A 22,305-nucleotide genomic window follows, 5' to 3' on the forward strand; every position below is an offset into this window, starting at 1 on the left:
GCAGCTGCCGCGGCTGCACACCAGCGAGAGGTAGCTGGGTTCCTCAATGATCTCAAGACAATCCTCATGACATTGCTGCTACAAGGCCTGGCGCTGATGCATGCTGCTGCTACCCCTACATGCACATCTCTGCCCCCTGAAGTGTCAGTGCCACACAGTGCGGCCGACGTTCCACCTCCGGCCCCTGAGGTGTCACTGCACCACAGTGCTGGAGACAGAACACCACTACCCACACGTAAGGCACAAGAAACAGCAGTAGACGAAGATGCGGATGAACCTACCTCCGTGGTACGACGGACGCAGTAGCATTCATCTCCGACATATGGCCTGTTTCTGCTTGGTTCTGCCCTCTGCATCATCACCTTCCACTGTGCCCCGATACACTCTGCGACACTCACCTTGGACCTCAAAATGAACTGCCATATTCTGTTTGATCGACAATGACACAGTAATCAGACTGCGGACTGAACTCTTCCTCTTCCTTTGGACTTGTCATTTCCTGAAGGACTCTGGCTGGCTCTCCATGGGCCAACATTGCAAAGTGAGGTTTGCATGGCCCTGTACTGCTCCAACTGCAAAACTCCACCGAATGTGCATTAAACATTCACAATCACACAGATGCGTCACGTCTATAATCTTTCAAGTGTGGAAGTATAGATGAATGTAGGGTCATTGATTCCCCCTTATGTCCATGTTGCTCAGGTCGTTGGACTTGGGCCACAGGGTGACATGTTGCCGAATGCAGTCCGAGTGGCGCTGACACAACAACAGGGACACAGGCATTAGTTACTTCCTTGTCCAGCCAAGTACGGAACCACGCCAAGAGCCTCGGGGTCACTGTTCAAACCCTTACGCTGGACTGGCATATGCCAGGCCAGCCCACTCCGCTTACGCTCAAAGGGGGCGACAACGCTACATGTCCCAGGTCTTCCCTGTAGTGATCTGCTGATCACAGGTCTAGTTGTCAGCATGCCACAGCCACTCCTTCACAGCTGGTTTATACCCACACACATCCAGCACACGGGTCACGGGACATGTGACCCTGCCAATAAAAAGGGCAGGGCGCATGTGCTCGACACCATTTCCACTATCTCTCTGGGTGTATCCGTGTGGTTATTTATGCATGAGGGCCTAGGGCCCTACAACATCCCATTCCCCAGGGCCGGAGGTGACATGACGGCATCCGCACCACAATACTCAATCAGAGGGTCCATGACTTGCGGGGCACAGACTTGGTGGCACCGGATGCACTGCGGCCGGCACAGGCACACCGCCACAGGACGGTGTCTTTCGGTGCACTGAGGTAGGGGCACCTTAAGTGCTGAGCGGGTGTACAGCCTGCGATGATGCCCCGTTCGGGCGGTCCGGACTAGTGAGGATCACTATGAGCCCTGCTGGACCGCAGTGTAGGCCTGAGCCAGCGGACAGCACGGGCCGACCATCACGTGGTGTTGCTTCGCGGATCACAGAGTTAGTGGCACCGAAAGGGCTGAGCAGGTGTACAGCCTGCGATGATGCCATGTGTGATATGTCCTCTGCCATAGCGAAATCAAGAACCAGAATCAAGTGTGAGACCTGGTGGCCCACGGGGCTGCATGATGTGGAGGATGCCATGTTCGCGGGCCCTAGGCTGGGGGCTTGCACCGGCACGTAGTGGGCCCTCTTGGAGATTCGCCGGTGGTGGAAGGTGAGCAGTGAGGCCTGGGTGTGCAGGTGCAGGCATGCACCGCTGGGCGGAGGGGGGGGGCTGGGGTGCAACTGCCTGGGTCCGAAGGGGCGGGCATGCACCGCTGGGCGGCAGGAGGGGCTGGGGTGCAGCTGCCTGGGTGCGCAGGGGCTGACAGGCGATGATGGCGTGTGCAATTGTATGTACTCTGCCATTTATGTATCTGGACTCTGTTTCAGATGAGGGACCTGGTGAACTGCAGTGCATACCGGCACGTGGTTGGAGACAAACCGGTGGCAGCAGGTGACCAGTGAGGCCTGGGTGCGCAGTATTTGCACTCTCTCTCCCTATCCCTCTCTTCTTTTCACTGTGTCTCTCTCTCCCTCTCTTTCTGTCTTTCTTTCTCTCCCTCTCTCTCTATCTCTCTCGCTCTCTCTATTGCTCTCTCTGTCTTTTGATGAGCGCATGACACATCATCTTATCTGGATTTTTGTCTTGCAGGCTGTGACCTACAGATTGTCCCGAGGAGACCCGCCGTGAATCTTCAAAATTGTTGTTTTGTGTTTTTGGAATAAAATGGTTGGCTTGGTAATTCGAAGGTGAATGTGTGATGCTCCTTTCTGTGACGACACATGCATGTCACCTGTTGTGATTGTGCGACATCAGGTGAATTATTTTGTTCATGATTTGTGCAGTTGATGTGACATGTCTTTGCCCGGGGGTGGGGGGGGAGGGATGCCCGGGGGCAGGGGGTCCTGGGGGTGGTGGCAGTGGGGGTTGTGGCCCTGTTGGGGCTCCCAGCTGCATGATCGGTGGCTCCATTGCATCTGTTGCCCTTCAGGTGTGGCTCTGGCCTGGGCTCCCCTTTCTGGTGCAGGCTGTCGTCTGACTTTACACCAGGTCAGAGCAGGTGTTAATTTCCTAGTGCTAATGCATCTTATCACATGTTTTGGGTTCTTAACACCGATCTGGCTGGTCGTTGAGAATGTTGCAGAGTGGTGTTGTCGCGGCTTTTTGAACGGGAACGCCTACTATGCATCACATTAGCAATAGTTGCTGGTGTCATCTGTGGCCATGTTTTTTGCGCCTGCTATCGCAGGTAAACTGGTGATATGGGCTGTTAGCACCAGCTTGTGGATGGGGCAATACATTTATCGCCACTTTGGCTGCGTTAAAGTGCTGATAAATCCTTGAGAATATGCCCCTCTGTATTGAGACACAACTAATATCTTGGTTGAAACTGTAAGATTAATTTTTTTGTTTTCAAAGTTTGGATGTGGGGCTCAAACATGCAAATCTGAATTTTAAGCAACACCCCTTGCGTAGTGAACCTCGGAAGCCTGTGCCTTAAAAGGGAAAAGTAAATCTGCATACCCAAAAATGCAAAGTGTTGTTGCCAAAAAATGCCATAATAATGGGGGGGTCACTTGTTATTGATTCTTTGACTCCAGTCCAAATACATTAGATATACAGACAGGTGACCAGGTTTCAAAGCGTGTTCCACGGAGAGCAGAATTGTTACATAACCTCCATCATATTTTTCTGTAGGTGGCCCACCCCAACCTACGAGTACATGTCTGAAGAAGCTTGTGGTATTGTTGACTGCCAGTCCGATTTGGGGTGATGCAGTTATTGAGAGATTTTATGATGATATTCATTCTTTTTAGGTCTCGCCTGCCAATGCGCTTGCGCATTGAGCTGGCGAGACATATAGGGGCTTATCGAGAGCTTAACCAAAGGGGCGATTTGATGCAGTGCACGTGGACACAAGCATGCGCATTTCCCCACATCAAAGCCCTCCCACAGGCTTCCCCAGCGTGCGCAGTGCGCGCTGGCCTCACTTCTCCTCCCCCTAATTACTTCAAAGGGTTCGGCTCCCCGCCCCCTGCTTCACGGACGGTTCTCAGGCCACCAGCCTGCCCAATACTTGTTTCTTTTATTCTCGTTGCTTTGTAATCCTCACTCCTTTCACCCACCCCAACATGTTATTCTCGTTGCTTTGTAATCCTCACTCCTTTCACCCACCCCAACATGTTATTTAAAGGGATCCAAGTTGCAATAACGCTTTTACTAGCTCCAGAAATATTTTGTTGTCCAACAGGGTGTGCTTGTTAATTTCGTGCTTGGTATCCATTCCAACTATTTAGATTTCAGCTTTGGCAAATTAACACTCCCTACCTCGGCTTACCTTAGTGATGAATGAAGTTGCGTTGCACATGTGCCCAAATTTACAACTGTACACGAGTCTTGTCGGTGCTTTGCCAAATCAGTGACTGTTGAAAGCTCAGAACGTGTTCCTGGCAGGAGTCTGCAGTATGCTTGGAAAGGCATTCATATCCCTGCATAAGTTATGAAAGGAGCTATAACCGTATCTGATTTCGCTCTTTACCTGTCTGGCTCTTTCGTTTTGAAATGGAAGCAATTACTGTTTCTGAACACTGCCTTACCTCCTACTGGAGTTTATAAGTTGGCTGAAGGAAAGTGTCTAAACATCTGTGAGTTTTGAAATTAATTAAATAAATGTTTGAATTGTTCTCTTGAAGATATTAATGTTTCTTCTACTGGACAAAAAGATCTTCTGAATTGTAGTTTATGGATGCTGTTAGACTTCTCCATGTTAAAAGCATCTTCCCACTTCAGTAAGGACCCGCGTTTCTTTTTTCTGCCCCTGTTGTGCCGCCCGACTTGTTTTTTTTTAACTTGTTTTCCTTGTCTTTCGTTTATTTTCAACAACTACCACGTAGTCCTTTGCCCCCCCCCTTCCTGCTGGCATTCCCCCCTCCCTTCTCGCGCAGTCCTTGTTTCCCGTCGCATATTTCCAGAATTGTTTTGAAGTAGTGAGCCACACTTACACATAAAAAATCGTAGCTTTACTAATGCTGTAGATGTAACATTTGATAATTTTATAACTATTGGCATTTATAATAACAAAAAAATACTTTCATAATTTGCACAACATAACATTTTTTAAATAATATTTAAATTTATCACACCAAAAACTCAAACTTTTCTATTGCGAGACCTATCGCATTTCCAATGCTTGTTTTAGAAGGTAGTTCAGTACTTGGAGCATTTGTAGTGACAAGTTAGAACCTGGCTGGGCCTACTCTGACTTTCATCTGCCTGAAGTTAAGAAATAACTGTTTTTCATAACGTATTGACAGCTATCCCGGAGAAATGGAGTCCTTCAACCTCATTTAACAAAGAACTGTGTTCTGTGACAGTAGTGTTCAGTCACTTTATTTTCACAAAAGTACCAGATTATAATAGATTTGCTGATAATAAATCCTTATTTGAAGGTCCTACCTTTAGCATAAACGACTTCATAGAAAACTCTCTCAGACACTTTAGACACGCCTATTTCAAAGTGGAATACTCTGCTAAAACAATATCCATTCATTTAAGGCTGAAAAGATTACAAATAAAATAAAGTGCTGCAATAATGCTGCAAAATTTACATTTTTGTGCCCCAAAATTTATTTCCTTTTTTGTGCCCCAAAATTAGCATATTTTTGCCACAATATCCTGGGGGTCTGCTCAGTGCTCATCTGAGCTCCCTGCAGCCTCAGTGCTCCGTTGAGCCCCCTGAAGCTTCTGTGCTCCTCTGAGCACCCTGCAGCCTTAGTGTTTCCCTGAGCTACCTGCAGCCTCAGTGCTCTTCTGAGGCCCCTACAGCCTCAGTGCCCCTCTGAGCTCCCTGTAGCCTAAGTACTCCTCTGAGCCCTTTCAACGTCAGTGCTCTTCTGAGCCCCCTGCAGCCTCAGTGCTCCTCAGAGGCCCCAACCGCCTCAGTGCTCCTCTGAGCCCCTTGCAGCAGCAGTGATTCTGTAATCCCCCTGCAGCCCTAAGTCTCCTCTTAGCACTCTGCAGCTTCATTGCTCCTCGGAGGTCCTGCAGCCTCTGGGCTCCTCTGAGCTTCTGCAGCCTCTGGGCTCCTGTCCCCCCGCTGCCTCAGTGTTCCACTGACCCCCGTAGCCTCAATGTTCATCTGAGCTCCTGCAGCCTCAGTTCTCCTCTTAGCCCTCTGCAGCTCCATTGCTCCTCTGAGGTCCTGCAGCCTCTGTGGTCCTCTTAGCTCCTGCAGCCCAGTGCAGGCCCAAAGAGCTCTGAGGCAGAAGAGAGCTCAGAGGAGCGCTATGGCTGGGGGGGAGCACTGATGCTGCAGGGGCTCAGAGAAGCTGCAGGGAGCTCAGAGGGGCAATGAGGTTGTAGGTGCCTCAGAAGACCCCTGAGGCTGCAGGAGCTCAGAGGAGCACGTAGGCTGCAGCTGGCTCAGAGGAGCACTGAGGCTGCAGGGAGCTCAAAGGAGCACTAAGGCTGCAGAGGTTCAAAGGAGAACTGAGGCTGCATGGAGATCAAAGGTACACTGAGGCTGTGGGGGGCCAGAGGAGCACTGAGGCCCTATGGAGGTCAGAGGAGCACTGAGGCTGCAGGGGCCCAAAGAGGACTGAGGCAGCAGGGAACTCAGTGGGGCACTGAGGCTGAAGGGAGCTCAGTGGAGCACTGAGGCTGCAGGCTGCTCAGGGGAACACAGAGGCTGCTGGGTGCTCAGAGGAGCACTGAGGCTACAGGAGTTCAGAGGAACACCGATGCTGCAGGGGGTCAGGGGGGCAGTGAGGCTGCAGGGGGGTCATGGGGGAACTGATGCTGCAGGGGGCTCAGAGGAGCACTGTTGCTGCAGGAGTAGACCTGCTGGATATGTACAGGGTTTAAGCACAATGGATCTGGTCAGATGTTTTTGATACTGTTAATGGAGCTAGGATGGACTGGGTTGGTTCAGGCTAATTCCAATTGATGTTAATGTTGTTAGAATGGACCATACAGCCAAGATGAAGCGGAGGTGGTCAGGTGGTGCTATAGTGGTGCTGTGCTGTTGCTGAGTAATGGTGAAGTGGTACTGAGTGTTGTTTACGTGGTGCTCCACTGATGCTGAGATGGTGCTGACGCGGTACTGCGTCAGTGTTCCACTGATGCACTAGTGCTGAGTTGGTGCAGCGGTGGTGTTTAGAGGGTGCTAGAGTGGTGATGTGCTGGGGCCGAGTAATGTTGAGGTGCTGCTCGTGTGGATCTGCACTCGTCCTGAGTGATGCTGAGGTGGTGCTCCCAACCCCTGAATATGAGCTCATAAACCTGTCCCTTTTGACGAGGATGTGCCTCTGAGTCTGAATGAAGCACCTCAGCTCAGATGGCCACACCAGCACAGACTTTCGAGGACAAAAAAGAAATTTTTGCTGCACACCTTCTGCCTGACCTATGACAAGCACTGCATAGGGCGCCAGACATGGACAATGATGTTAACATGACCAGAACACTCAAACCATCTGAATGCAAAGCCTATAGATATTAGCTGGTAAACCGGAAGCCATTCTATCCAGCTCCACAAAGGCAGCACTAGGCATCCATAATCTTCCTTGAGTTAAATTTAGACTCTGGACTCCACAGATTAAACAGGCCGTTAGGTATGAAAAACTAGTATGGCTAAAAGTTACTGGTATAAAGGGGCATGGAGTGAAGTGTTCTAAAGGTAAGTAGAGTATAATGTTATGAAGTGGTACGGCGCAGAGAGGAGTGGCAGTGCATAGAGTGGCGGTGCATAGAGTGGCAGTTCATAGAGTGGCGCTGCACAGAGTGTCGCTCCATAGAGTTGCGCTGCACAAAGTGGCGCTCCATAGAGTGGAGTAGAGTGCAGTTGTGTGGAGTGGCGTTGCGCAGAATGAAAGTGGCGTTGCATAGAGTGGGGTTGTGTGGAGTGACATTGTGTAGAGTCGCATGACATAGATTGGCATGGAGTGGTGTGCATTTGCGTGAAGTGGCGTGGTGTAGAGTGGAGTGCTGTTGAGTGGAGTAGCATTGCGTAAAGCAGAGTGGTATTGTGTGGAGTGGAGCGGCATTGCGTGGAGTGCAGTTGTGTGGAGTGGCATGGCGTTGAGTAAGGCGGAGTAAGTAGCGTTGCCTAGAGCGGAGTGGCGTTGCATACAGTGTGTGCATTGGTGGCTGTTTCTTCACAATATTAACGATAATATTGCACCAAAAATTCTATGCTGAATGTCTAAGATTCCATATAATATGCTCCAAAGGGTTCTATGCAAAGAAATTAGTACATATGGCAAAGAACGCCAAATGCCCAAGACCACACCGTTTTATAGAGGTGAGAAGCCATGACCAGAAACCATGAAGTTAGAAACAAGACTCTGCAGTCTAGGTATTTGTCAACCCCAGCTTTCAATAGTGCCAGTGGCCGGCTCCTAAGAAAAACGTTCTGCCCGTACAATTTTTTTTATAAGAAATTAGGGACCAGATAAATTTACAAATCAAAATATTACCAAGTGATGATAATTGGATTACAGTGTTTAAATGTCACCACATCCTCGTTGCCCCAACACACCCAAGAAATGTAAACTCAACAGACCATTTATCAAAAAGCAGAGCTACGAATTTGCTTCAAACCACAGTTACCACTTGTTGCACCAATTACATGCAAACATTAGTTAGGAAAGTGAAAGAGGCATGTCCATGAAAGTTACTGAAATATTTAGCACAACCAGATCTTAAGCTAACAGTTCCTATCAGCAGGTTGTTATGCATCACAACAAACACTATTGCATACAGCAAGATGGTGTGTACATGACATTACACATATTTTTGTATGAAATTAAGTATATTACACAGAATGCATTTCAATTTGTATCTCTGATTGTATCTCAAGTAACCTTTTACCATAATGGTGTACCTTTTATCATATAGTCACAGAGGGTACAGGTGGGTTACCGGTATAAAGAGAAGATATCTCTGGAGTAGACATTTTTGACTCAAATCAGTTTACATCAGGCAAAACTGAGGCATAGTTCTGCCTTACGCAAAATGCCAAAAAGTGCACATTTCATGTAATACATTGTTGCTCAAGATTACGCGTACACAAACAAAAATTTCACAAAAAGCCTAATCAAGACCTGACTGACTCAAGCCTGTTGCTTGTGGAAGAGGTGTTGCGCAGCGGGCAGGGCGACTGACTCCGATACCTGGGGGCTTGCGGTTCGATCCCCGGTGCCCGTGGCAGATCAACTCAGCACCATGTGACTCTGGGCAATAGCTCACTTAATTTTCCCGACGGCCCCCAGCGCCATGACACCTTCGGGCAATTGTTTGTGCATTACAAATACTGGACATTTACATTTATTCGAATGAAAAAAGGCTTTGCTTACGTTGTGTGCCCCCATGTTTGTGCAGGTGCTGCTGAGGGAGGGAGGACTTGGGCAGGTAAAAAAACATCCTGCCAACACAAACTTTCCATAGGGCAGCACTGTGAGAGGTGAGTATGTGCGAGACGAGACGCCATGCAGCTCAGACGAAAAATCAAAAATGCCACCTTGGGTCAATCGGCGAATGCTGCTCACTGCTGCGAGGTCACAGGGTATGGGTGGTGCCTTGCCGGAAAAACGCCAGGCCAGGCATCGCCCTGACACACGTGAGAGCAGTCAGTGCTGCCAGATTAATTTTTGTTGTCTTTGAAGTTCAAACAGGCCGCGCTGCGAGAGACCACGTGAGGCCAGGCGGGGGTTGCTCAGGTTGATTGAGACCAGAGTGGCCTGTTTCAAGTTTGTCACATTTACACCTAACGCTACCACTGCTTGCCCATACAATATTATTATTATATATGTATTGCTCAACAATATAATTTTATTGAGAAGAGACTGGTCAATTACAGGGCTAACTAACTTAAAGGTGTTTTGATTGAGCCTATCAGAAAACACAGAATCTTCCACACGGTAACCCAACATCCGGCACAGTCAAAAACTTAACACAGCACCTTTGGAAAAGGGTTTTATTTTACAAAATGCAAAGACTCTCTCTTTAGAATAAGGCTTGGGGTTTTATTTTACACAATGCATGTTGTGTTCCGGAATAGATGTGGGAAATGTTGGAGGTGAGAAGAAATGTGTGTTTTGAGCAAGCACTATGACCTGGTATATTTTGTCCACTTTCTGGACAAAGAAGGAAGCCAAAGCCTCAAATTTATGGTTTACTGAGCGCAGGGGGTCTAGAATGGCGTTTGGAACCAGCTAGCTCTGACCGTATTAAAGAGTGTTTTGGAGCAGTTCAGAGTGTTCGAGATGGTGGTGGAGACATAGTCTGCTCGGGCGGTTCTGCAATGAGTGTGATATATGTTTAGGGTGGCTTTGTATCTGATTTTGGATTCAGGTGTATAATTCCTTCTCCACTTGCGTTCCAAAACTTTACAGTTGTTTTTTTTCTTTTTTCAGCACTTCTGTAAGCCAAGGTGCTGGGGGGCGGTGATTGTTGCCTCTATTTTTTGAGAGAGGTAGGCAGGTGTTAATGACGTTAAGGATCCATTATTGCACCGAGGGTGAAAGCGAATTCACCAATTGTTTGGGGAAAGGCATGTGAGAGTTTAAGATATTGTTTAGGGCACTGATATCAAGTTCGTTTTTTTCTAATTCCTGGTTAGAGATCCTGAATCGGAGTTTGGTGCAGGGGACGCAGGAAGAGACAGGTTGAACCTTGTGAGAAAGTGATCAGACCAGCATATGGGGAGTGCCAGGGAGCATTGAATCTCAACAAGGTTGGAAAAGATGGGGTCCAACAAGTAGCACACCTCATGTGTGGACCCGGAATTGACTAAATTAACATTAAAAGAAGCCAAATCAGAAATCAGATTAGTGCTAGTTTTATATGTGGGATTCTCTAGATGGAGATTTAGATCACCCAGAATTGAGAAATTCGCTGTTTTTATGACCAGGTGCATTATTAGTTCAGGGAAAGCAGAAGCCCAGGGACCAGAAGGTCTGGGATACTGGAGTTTGGATCCTTACTCACTCAGCAGGAGATGGGTCAATTGGTTTATAGCACCAGCTCAGGCCCTTTCACCTCCCGGGCTTCTCCTCCCCCTACTCTCCGGATACAGGGCAGCCTGGTGCCATCTCAACCCCCTCCCTGGGTCAAGACCTCTCCCAGCTCCACTCACCTTCAAGATCCAGACAGTCAATCCACCTTTCAGGAGAGACCCACAGAAATGCTTAAAGCATAAAACTCAGCCACTGTCTAAAAGATTGGTTTCTGAGCACTCAGTGACAAAACCACTTATACTGAAAGATGCGTTATGACACTGTGAGTTCATACATACTAAACTTCACCTCTCCATTTTAAACTTCTAGGAAACTAAGCTAACAAACATAACACCCAGCCTCCCCCATTCTGTCCTTTGGGCAGTATGGCCTTACAGCAGTGAAAAACGAAATGGAGTTTTTCACTGTCAGGACATAACACACACCTTAGTATATGTCCTGCCTTTTACCTACACTGCACCCTGCCCAGGGATTACCCGGGACCTACCACAGGGGTGCCCAATGTGTATGCAAAAGGGAAAGTAAGCCCTGACAAGTGGTTGCACTGCTAAGGGGTCCCTCCAAGGGTGCTGGATCCATGCCAACCCCCCCTTGAGTGGTACCCTGGGGAGACCCATCGGTCAGGATACTACCTCTAATTATCCTGTCCTCTAGGTTAAGAGTGGGTCTACCTTGGTCCCTCCTAGGGGACCCAGCCCCACTGACTGGACACTGTCCCCCTGGTGTCCCCACTGGGGAACACAACCCTCCCTTAACCTTCCCTTTATTTTTCCGGGCCTGCCACTTAGGAATGGCACCCACAAACTTCAGGATAGCAGGAGCTCTGACTCCAGACTCCCCACGCCCTCTTGACGCTAGGTGTTCTTCCCCACACTGCTGGCAACTAGGCACGAGGCCTCCACTCGGGGGCTACCCTACGCCCCCCCACCCAATGTCGGGTGCTTCAGGTGAGAAGATAGGATGCTTGACTCTGCAGCCACGGGGATCTGGAGACGTCGACGATGACCAAAGTCTGGAGGTGATCTGTCCCACAAAGGATGTTGAGTGCTGGGGGGTCAGTGTCCAGATTGAACACCAACAAGCCTTGGCAATGGCCACCCACGCGGGCAGAGGAAACCGGTTACAGTGAGGACCAGCAAGGTCCTGGGGACTCTCCAAGCTATGGGGAGTCACAGCACATCTGGGGCAACCAGGAAAGCCCACGAGAAATCAAAGTTACTTTCGTAGGGACCCACAGGCCAACGGACCAGGGATTGCGATGGAATTACAAGATAAGTGCAGAGTTCTTAAGTCAGATTGGCCGGCTGTCTTGTAATGGTCAGTCCGACATGCACTCTTCTGCCCACAACAATTGAGCAACTGAATAACAGCCAGGGTATTGAAGCCACAGGCCACCAGTCACAAAAGTAACGCTGGGTTGGCCTGCTCCATCCAATCCTGGCGCTTCTCTCATACTGAAAACAGGATTGGGTAGTGTGCAGGATTGGTTAGGTTTGCGTTAGAGTGACCAGACAACAGACTCAGAGGGCACAGGCTTTTGCAGTGGACTTCCCTTTGTGGAGAAAGGTCAACTAATTTTACCCGCACCCTGCTGTTGTTTTCTATCAAGAAAGTTAAATATTGGCAGTTTCCAGAAAAATTTAAAAAATATGAAAGTCCCTCAGCAGAAAGCAATCCTGGTATTTACTGACCTCTAACTGTCATTTTCTATCAAGACAGTTAAATAGAGGCAATTGAACAGAAAAAAGTCCCTAAGCAGAAGCAGACAAGTCCTAGGGCTGATCTCCAGAGCCCACAAAGTACATACACATATAAGTATACACTAAAGTATATACAAGAGGTCTTGAATGCTGGACCTAAAAAGTAAAATTGCACGTTGAAGAGAAAATAATCTTAAACATCAAATAAGTCAGTGGCTACAGTGTCACCCTGGACATCAGAAAAGCAACGGTGAAGAAAAGATTGAATATGAAAAAGAACAGTGTTTCAGTATCGCCCTAATAGGTCCATGCCTACAGTGTCAAAGTGTCTCAATCACAGCACGAGCAGCGGATGGACAATAATAAAGACATTAATCAGTAATTGTTCCATGCTTCATGGAAGAGGACATACGAAGGCAGAAAGAGATACTGGCATGCGCTGACCAATGAGAAGTGAGGAAATTAGAGTGCCAACGAAGTCAACCAGCTGTTTGGATACTATTTTTCTCCAACTGAATATCCAAGTCAACACCTGTTTTAACTGAACTCTCAAAGAATAATAGGTTTATGCAGTCAATGTTTACTCCAGCAGGCTGTAGTAGGTTTAATACTTATTTACGGTTTGGCATAGTAACCACCCTTGAACTCAATCCCCTATCAGAGCTGAACCTCTTAAAACAATGGTTATTTATTTTACAGGAAGTAAAGTGGATCAGTTAAAATACTGAACACCACACAACAGAGCATTGGAATATCTTCTGAGCCAGATATATAACCCCAGTTTTGAGACACATAATTAATAAAGCACTATGAAAGAACAGGGGAGTCAGTCAAACAATGGCATCCCACAAAGGTTCCATCGAATGTGAACAAGATGCAAAACAGGACACAAAACAATGTTACACACGTACTTAACGTTTTATGATATATATTTGCCCACTACCCTAGTTTCTGAACAGTCCTCTGATCAATGGAGGAGTTGTAGTGAGTTTGTGAAAAAGCAGTCGAGGGAGGGCCGATATACAAAGACAAACGTATAACTTAAGGACAGGGGTTATACACCTTTGTGAGTCAAGCCCCCCAATCCAGTGTCATGGGGGGAGGGGTGCAGAAGTGAAGGCACAAATAATCAGGCTTAGTGCCTCTGTGATACCTGCTGTAGCGTCCCTTCAGTGTCCTTACAAATATATGCATTCTCTCTGGAACAGGAAAGACAGAGCCAGCAGAGACTTGGCCTCTGTGTACTCAAAGGCGCTCTGTCCGCACTTCCCAGTGACCGCTGCCGGCTGGACTCTCCAAGAGAGAGTGACTGAATACTCCAGGCAAACCCATCCATCCCAAGAGTGAGTGAATACTCCAGGCACATCCCTCCATCCCAAGAGTGAATGAATACTCCAGGCACACCCCTCCATCCAAGAGTGAATGAATACTCCAGGCACACCCCTCCATCCCAAGAGTGAATGAATACTCCAGGCACACCCCTCCATCCCAAGAGTGATTGAATACTCCAGGCACACCCCTCCATCCCAAGAGTGATTGAATACTCCAGGCACACCCCTCCATTCCAAGAGTGATTGAATACTCCGGGCACACCCCTCCATCCCAAGAGTGAATGAATACTCCAGGCACACCCCTCCATCCCAAGAGTGAATTAATACTCCCGGCACACCCCTCCATTCCAAGAGTGATTGAATGCTCCAGGCACACCCCTCCATCCCAAGAGTGATTGAATACTCCAGGCACACCCCTCCATCCCAAGAGTGAGTGAATACTCCAGGCACATCCCTCCATCCCAAGAGTGAATGAATACTCCAGGCACACCCCTCCATCCAAGAGTGAATGAATACTCCAGGCACACCCCTCCATCCCAAGAGTGAATGAATACTCCAGGCACACCCCTCCATCCCAAGAGTGATTGAATACTCCAGGCACACCCCTCCATCCCAAGAGTGAATGAATACTCCAGGCACACCCCTCCATCCCAAGAGTGAATGAATACTCCAGGCACACCCCTCCATCCCAAGAGTGATTGAATACTCCAGGCACACCCCTCCATCCCAAGAGTGAATGAATACTCCAGGCACACCCCTCCATCCCTAGAGTGAGTGAATACTCCAGGCACACCCCTCCATCCCAAGAGTGAATGAATACTCCAGGCACACCCCTCCATCCCAAGAGTGAATGAATACTCCAGGCACACCCCTCCATCCCAAGAGTGATTGAATACTCCAGGCACACCCCTCCATCCCAAGCGTGATTGAATACTCCAGGCACACCCCTCCATCCCAAGAGTGATTGAATACTCCAGGCACACCCCTCCATCCCAAGCGTGATTGAATACTCCAGGTACACCCCTCCATCCTAACTTGTTTTCAGCCGGGTCTCCGCTCCTCACCTGTCCTCCAGTTCGGGACTCCTCCGGTACCTTCGGATCAGGTCCCAGCCCCGCACGCGGCCCCAACAGTCCTAGGTTATTATTGTTTTGTTAATATTGTTTTCACTTGTTGCACTAAGACAACTGCCGGAAGTGAAATGGAAACCGGAAATGCGTCCCTTGACCGGGTTCCTCGACCTTACCCATTGGAGCAGGCGGCTCACAGGCGCGGACAATCGTCACCAGTATAGGGAGCAGCTGCCAATGACACGCAAGTGACGTCAACAGCCCGGAAGAGCGGCTCGATGCACTTCCGGTGCCGAAAGAAACGAAAGTGAGACGATTGAATGTACCGTGCTCAGCAGGGCTCTGTTCGTCACTTGGGCCACGACAGGAATACGAGGCCGAGCATTGGGCGAGGAGAGGTCACTCATGAACATTGGGATGTGCGCTGCATGGGAAGCTGTAGCCGGACATATACCCCTACGCATAGGGCGGCCAGGCGGCCCGGGTTTTGCCGGGACAGGTCCGGTTTTCACAGCTGTTACAGCCGATTTCGGGAAATTAAGCTTATGTCCCGGTTCTTAGAGAGGGTCGACGGAAAACGGTGGGAGCTGCCCTTTTATGTTTACCAAAGCAGGGATAGTTTGCAGCTGTTCTAAGAACGCACTTTAATTAACCGGCATGTTAATGGCTTAAAACATTGCATTTGATTTGTTTGTTTGTGTAATTGTCGGCTGAGGAGCGCTGTCATTCTCTGTGCTCGGTTGGAGTAAATTGTAGTCCGTCTATTTTTGTGAATTGTTCCGGTTTTTGGCTCTCAAAGTCTGGTCACCCGAGCAAAGCACAGGGCGCTAACGTGATGGGTAGAAATACACGGTACTGTGGAGCGCCTCGAAGACGAGTGACGGGCTAAGGGGGTGTCTCTCGCGAGCTACTCCCGTGAATGATGGAGTATGAAAGTCAAACTGTCACATGCCTAATGCACAAGAGGGTGAGTGCAATGAATGGTGCTGTGCCTAGGCCACTCGAGTGGTGCAGTGCCCAGAGCTCCTCGCATGAATGCCGCGGTGCATACAAACCCACTCACGTGAATGAATGTTGCTATGAATATGGCTAATTATACCTGAAAGAGAATTACACTATGACAATGCCTGGTCAGGTCTAACGACATGAAGGGTGCAATAAGCAACGACCAGTATACAACAAATAGCAGTACTGTACATAGCGCCCATACAAAATCATGTGAAATATCCGTGCTATAAAAAGGTGGAACAATTAGTGAGTTATTAGTAAAGGGTATTTCCTTGGGCTCAATACATAGGTACAAATGGGACTCCCTCCAAGACTCCTCACATATGAATGAATAGGACTCCTCGCACATGAATGAATGGAGCGGACACTACAAAGTTAGAAATATATTTACTCATCCACCGTTCTTTTCAAGCCATTCGCGCTTCTCCTGCGCCAGGTAGTGGCTCGAAACCCCCGCCAGTCTGTGGGGGTCTCAGCACAGCCGCTGCTCCTCATGGCCAGAGATCCAGCGAATGCAGTGAGCGCCACCACCCGGCCCCAGATAAGGCCGCCTCGACGCCCAGCTGCTGAACCACCCGGTGCCAAACCAGGGCAGACTCGCTCCCGCTGGCCTCCAGGGCACAGCAGGAGTCTCTGAAGAAGTCCCGGTGCGGCTCCAGCACCTCAGCCGTTACCCTCATTAGGGTGCAGGCCTTGGGGCTGACTGGTGGCCGTGAGCTGGAGGGGCCAAGGCTGCAGTGTCTGAGGTAATCCTCCAGCAGCTGGGAAGTCTCCTCGCACAGAGAATCAGGCATGGCAGTATATAACAAATCCATTTTTTTGTGCTTAGTTATATATATGAAACACGGAAGACAACACATGCTACCCTCGCACGAGTCTCCATCAACAGAGTATCACTTTCAGCTTATCACATTAATCAATCAATCCATCAGCGATTTGTAGAGCGCACTAATCACCCGTGAGGGTCTCAAGGCGCTGAGAGGGGGCGGGTGCAGGCGGCGAGATAGGAAAAGGATCTGACACCGGTGGAGGTCCTGTGGATGCGTGGGATGGTGGCGCAGTCAGCGAAGCGAAGCTGGCGGTTCGGCGTGTAGAACGTGAGGCGTTTTTTGAGGTATACTGGTCAGGAGTTGTGGAGTGCTTTGTGAGCGTGGGTGAGGAGCTTGAAGGTGATCCTCTTGTTGACTGGGAGCCACTGCAGGTCTTTTAGGTGGGCGGTGATGTGGGAGTGCGGGGTATGTCGAGGATGAGGAGTGTGGAGGTGTTATGTATGCGTTCGAGTCTTTTCTGGAGTTTGGCCGTGGTTCCTGTGTAGAGAGTTTTGCCATAGTCCAGTCTGCTGCTGACGAGAGTCTAGGTGACCGTCTTTCTGGTTCCGGTGGGGGTCCATCTGTAGATCTTGCGGAGCATGCAGAGGGTGTTGAAGCAGTAGGAGGCGACTGTGTTGACTTGCTGGCTCATTCAGAGCAAGGAATACAGGATGAACCCCAGGTTGTGTGCCTGGTTGGTGGGTCTGGGTGCAGCTCCCAGGGCAGCTGGCCACCAAGAGTCGTCCCAGGCGGAGGGGGTGGAGCCGAGGATGAGGACCTCTGTCTTGTCTGATTTAAGTTTCAGGCGGCTGTTCTGCATCCAATTGGCGATAGCCTTCGTTCCTTCGTGGAGGGAGGTTGGTTTTGGCGGTGGCAGGGTTCTTGGTGAGTGAGAGGATCAGCAGTGTGTCATCGGCGATGATGTTGAGGTTGTGCGAGTGAACAATGTTGGCGAGCAGTGCCATGTATATGTTGAAGAGGGTAGGGCTGAGGGATGATCCCTGGGGCATGTAGCAGATGACATTCTTACTTCAGAACAGAAAGGGGGGAGGCGGACCCTCTGGGTTCTGACAGTGAGGAAGAAGGTGGTCCAGTCCAGGTCCTTGTTGCGTATTCCTGAGTCGTGTGTGCATAGTGTGTGGTGGCAGATGGTGTCGAAGGCGGCCGAGAGGTCCAGGAGCATGAGGGCCGCGGTTTTGCCGTTGTCCAATAGGGTCCTGATGTCGACTATGGCAGTGATGAGGGCGGTTCCGGTGCTGTCTCTCTCTGTCTCCATCCCTCTGTCTCCGTCCCTCTGTCTCTCTTCACTGTCACCCTCTTCCCTCTGTCTCCCTCCCTCTGTCTCCCTCCCTCTATATCCTTCCCTCCCTCTCTGTCTCCCTCCCTCTCTGTCTCCCTCCCTCTCTGTCTCCCTCCCTCCGTCTCCCTCCCTCTGTCTCCCTCCCTCGGTCTTCCTCCATCGCTGCCTCCCTCTCTGTCTTTTTTGTCTCCCTTCCTTTTCCTCCCTGTCTCCCTCCCTCCCCGTCACCCTCTGTCTCCCTCCCTCCCCGTCACCCTCTGTCTCCCTTCCTCTGTCTCCCTCCCTCTCTGTCTCTCCCTGTCTCCCTTCCTCTGTCTCCCTCCCACCCTCTGTCTCCCTCCCTCTGTCTCCCCCTGACTGCCTCTGTCTCCCTCCCTCTGTCAACCTCTGTCTCCCTCTCCTTCCTTCCCTCTCCCTCTGTCATCTCATCCTGTGTGTGTATCAGCCCTCAACCTAGGCTGAGACAGCTTCCCTGGCGCACACACACAGCCGCACCGATTAATTCACAGGTCTTAAAAATACCATTTACATGTTAATTAAGCTTTGTTGTATTTCACCTCTTAGCGCCCCTGCATCTCCACTCTGACAATCAATGGTATTCCCAGGCACCCACAGAGCAGAGTCTATGAGAGTCCGGCGTTTGCTGACAATTTAATTTTTTTTTAACATGGCTGAAAGGTCCGCGGGCCGCCAAAGAAGGCTTGCCGGGCTGCACTATGAGTACCCGTGCTCTAGTGGGTGGTGGCTGACAAGCTTGTGCCACTAGAGTGGGTGTTTTTTTTGGATAAGTCTGGAGAGCGTGCGTCTGAGGCAGAGCGTTCCTTTGGGAAGGCGCAGGGAGACCACTAAAGACAGCAATGATCCTTATGTAGGAGATTTTTACTGACAAGGCTCTCTCCGCTGCTGTTACAGAGACGCAAATGTAACAAGTCAAAATACGATAGACTTTAATGATTGAAATCAAGACAACCATGAGGCCTTCCTCATGGCAGCACACCAGTCCACTGCATTATACGTTGTCTGCACTATTAGAGATGGGGATCATCTATATCAGTGTTTCCAAAACTGAGGGTCCAGACCATGTGGTTGCTCATGAGCTGGTGGGTTGGGAAACCCGAAGCAATAAAAAAAATACCTTTAAATTCTGTGTTTAACTTGTCACATTCATTGTGCTTCAAAATCAAAGGGATCAAATGTCAGTCTATGTCATCTGACAAATTGGTGCTTATTTTGTAAACCTAGGTATTGGTGTTTACAAACTCCTCTTACTTTGCGTTTAGAGAAAGAAAAGTGATATATATGACAATCTTACTAGGGTACAGAGACTGTGAAAGTACGGCTGCAGGGTTTTGTAACACATAAAGGAATGTAATCCCTGCAAATGAAATATATACATTCAGCAGTTAGGAAAGTAAAAATGAAGCATATTGTTTTGTAACTCTGAAGCGTGAGGCAAACAAAGATTTTACTATGATCAATACAAATCAAGGCACTTTACATGGTGATGCACAAATGATATTCACTGAAATGTGATGTACACATATAATCACCTGCATGCAAAATATTTTTTCAGTAAAATTGTTGGTCTGTGAAAATTTAGTGGTCAATACAACGGTAATGTGCTCTTTGTAAATGACAGTGCCGTACCAAACTATGCTTTAGTTACATTGAAAAAATCGTCCACCTTGTGTCCATTCCAGCTCGGCCGTTTGCAAAAGTTTGCTAATCTTAAAAGTGGGTTGTGGTTCTTAAAAGTCTGGAAAGCAGTGATCTATATGCAAGTCAGTCTTTCTGTTTTGATTTTTTTTTTTATTGATCAGATGTAGCTAGAGGATACATATGCCTAAAGGAGAGACCAAGTAAGTCACTTAGAACAAAAGATCAATACAAGCATTTTACATTTGACACAGTACCCAAAAGAACAGACCTTCCACCCTGCCCACCCCCAATACCCAGCACTGAATGTGTTATTCTTGAACCCAGTGCAGTAAAGAATCTATACACACAACAATCCTCAACGGTGGACCCAATCCCACCAGAGCGAACAGCCAGATCATCATTACATCGATCTACTGCAAATCAGGATTTCCAAGTAGGTACCCTGTGAGTGGAGTCCAAAAGTCCTTGGGCCGCGAGGCTTCGGGCAGTTCCTCTGCATTGGTACCCAATTGTTCCCTGAAATACAGCAAGACTGTTGGGATAGTTTTCGCACCCCAGCATTGCACAACTGCCTGCTTAGCAAGCAAAGTAGAGACAGCCACCAGTTTCCGATTGCACTGTTTGAGGCTCTTTACCCAATCCAGTAGGCAGACATCAGGCGTGCACACCACATTTTCTAACACAACCTCAGAAAGCACTCTTGTGACCTGAATCCAGAATGCATGTAAAGCAGCACAGTTCCATGCAAGATGCAAATAATCCGCATCATCCTGCCCACACAGCATGCACTCTCCCGCAGACCAAATCTCCGCAATTGAAGAGGGGTGTAATATAACTGATGCAAGTATTTGAAATGTATAATGCAGAGGTTACAGTTCGCCATCATCGACCTGTCAGTGTACAACAAAACTTCCAAGCATCCAGCGACAATGAGTCCCCCTGTAAGAGGGATTGTCCATAAGATCCTTTTCCCTCAGTGAAGCCTTTTCCCTCACACAGCCGTGCAATCCCCGCAGTTCCCAGTGTGTTCACAGCAGCCTGCTCTTGTGTTGCGGAAATATCCGGATGTGCAGCAAGCGGTAGCGCTGGGTCATAGAGGTAGTCCAGTTGCGCCCTTTAAGCAAGAGTTTTCCATGCCCACGCAGTGCATTGAACAGGGTTGTTTTTGGCCCGCGGCCTACCACCTCCACCTAACAAAGCAGCCGCCACGAGCGGCACAGGGAGCACTGATTCTGCCTCAACTGCAATGTGCGGCTTGAACCGCTGCGGAAAGTACCAGAAGTTTGCGAACTGCACCTGAGCGCACAAGTAGTAGAGCCGCATGTCAGGTACTTCAAAGCCACCTCGCCCAAACAGTTGCACCAGCACATCCCAGCTACATCTGGGCTTCTTGCCTCCACATATGAAAGTCAGCAAGGCTGACTATAGCATACTAAACAACGCAATATTCAGTCGGATCGGGATGTTGACGAACAAATAGAGAAGTTTGGGCAAAATAGTCATTTTAGTGACTGCTATTCGATTCGCTAGCGAAAGCGGTAGCGTGGGCCATTGTGCCGCTTAGTCTGTAACCTTAGTAATGACACGGTCACAATTCGTAGAGAGCACCACATCAGAATCTCTATGCAACCATATGCCTAAATACCGCACCGGGTCCGTTTACCACATCAGTGGGAAGTCCAATTCCACTTCACAGGTACCGCCCGTCAGCGGAAACACCGCGCCTTTGCCAAATTTATGTCTTCAAGACTTAGCCTGAAGGATGCTCTCCTCAGCTACCACTAGGATAGCTTTCTATAAAGGTTGTCTTTGACCTAATCATCAATAAGGGTCATTTGGACTGGTGCATGGTGCCCACTTTAATTTGTGGACAGCATATACCAGGCCAACTTCTCACATTTGTGTGTAGTGGTTGGGATTCAAGCTTGCTATTGTTTTATCGGATCAATCTCATTGAGTGATTAACTGAAAACCACTTAAAGTACTAGGTACATATAATATAACACGTTTACAATACAGTAAGTTCTACTGAACTTGGAGTTGGGTAGGTTAAGGGTCTAGCACACCCTTTCTCCAACTCAAGATAGTTGAGTTCCCACTAGGTTAGGTAGGTGTCTACAGCACACACCACTAGTATGTCTTCTAGAGCAGAAGCCAGTGGCTCAATGCCCACTAGGTATGACCATCTCATTCCAAGAATTGAGAAATATGTGTACATCTAGGAAACTGAGGACAGGGAGAAGTGCAAACGCCCAAAGTATCATAGAGATGTTGCGTCTTTGCTGCTTTGCCACCACCGGTCCTTTGCTGTTTCTTCTGGTCCTAGGAAGAGGACAACAACAACCACACTGCCTGCCTGCACTGGCGCCTACCAACAGCATCACAAACAGCGCCTGGAGGCACTTTTAAAACAGACTCAGGCTCCCGCAGCGCCCGTCCGTGACAGGACGTGGCAGGGCTGGGCCACCCCCCTGACATCTTGGCGCCAAGGCCAACATCGCTAATCCTCGCTTTGGGGCACATTCATCGTCCGGCACGCCGCACTTCTCTCACGGATGTAGCTCCTGCCAGGACTCCCACATCTCGCGCCACTGGGGCGCTGGACTACATCTCCCAGAAGCCCAAGCGCCAGGCAGCGCTAGCAGGAAGCGGAGGCACCTGGAGGCGCTCTAAAGGCTGCGAGGGCCCACGCAACGCGGGACGCGAGCAGTGCCAGGCGAAACCCGGGCCAAGGGCGGGACCGTCGGTGTCAGGAAGAGGCAGGGCCACATCCCTTTCATTTTGCTGCCCAGCCCAGGCCATCTTGCGAGTTTGCAATTGGACCAGGTACTGTATTTGTGACATTGCCCACTCCTGCCCCCGGTGGAAATCCCCCAACGGTTGTTTATCTGCCTGTGT

At 49.1% G+C, this 22,305-nt stretch overlaps 1 protein-coding gene across 2 annotated transcripts in view; it reads right to left on the reverse strand.

Annotated features, from left to right (window-relative positions):
- The window catches only part of LOC144828352 (uncharacterized), a 31,999-nt gene extending 17,139 nt beyond the window's left edge, over positions 1–14,860 (reverse strand). Inside the window, exon 1 of one of the 2 annotated variants that reach the window (XM_078686470.1) lies at positions 14,645–14,860. The gene's annotated coding sequence lies outside the window, so the exon portion shown is untranslated. Of the gene's footprint in view, positions 1–14,625 lie in introns of both variants that reach the window. The other variant, XM_078686469.1, reaches the window with a different exon arrangement.
- Between the last annotated feature and the right edge of the window lie 7,445 nt (positions 14,861–22,305).

The sequence above is a fragment of the Lissotriton helveticus genome, chromosome 4_1 (assembly GCF_964261635.1).
Source record: "Lissotriton helveticus chromosome 4_1, aLisHel1.1, whole genome shotgun sequence".
NCBI lineage: Eukaryota > Metazoa > Chordata > Amphibia > Caudata > Salamandridae > Lissotriton > Lissotriton helveticus.